Source organism: Morus notabilis, unplaced genomic scaffold (assembly GCF_000414095.1).
Source record: "Morus notabilis unplaced genomic scaffold, ASM41409v2 Scaffold906, whole genome shotgun sequence".
In the NCBI taxonomy this organism is placed as follows: Eukaryota; Viridiplantae; Streptophyta; class Magnoliopsida; order Rosales; family Moraceae; genus Morus; species Morus notabilis.
In genome coordinates, this window is record NW_010358059.1 from 51,197 (window position 1) to 51,529 (window position 333).

The window sequence follows — 333 nt, forward strand, 5'->3', positions numbered from 1 at the left end:
ATGTTCAGCCAAGCCACAAAGCTCATGCTCCCATAAGACACGTTGAGAGGCTAACAAGGCTAAGGGGGCAATAAGAAAAAAATTCACGTCTCTTCCACTCTCTCATTCTCATTCTCCCTCTATCTCCCTTCCAGAAAAAAAGAAAAAAGAAGAAGAGCTTTGATTTGGTTTTAGAAAAGTTGAACCTTGAGCTTCCCTCAAAACCCCATTTTCGGATTCCTTCGCAGGCCCAACTTTTAACATGCAAATTTGAGCTCAAAATGAAGTTCTTCTATATTTTTGGTCTCCGAATCTTGTAACCTACCTAAGGAGTATAAGGACAAGCACAATCAA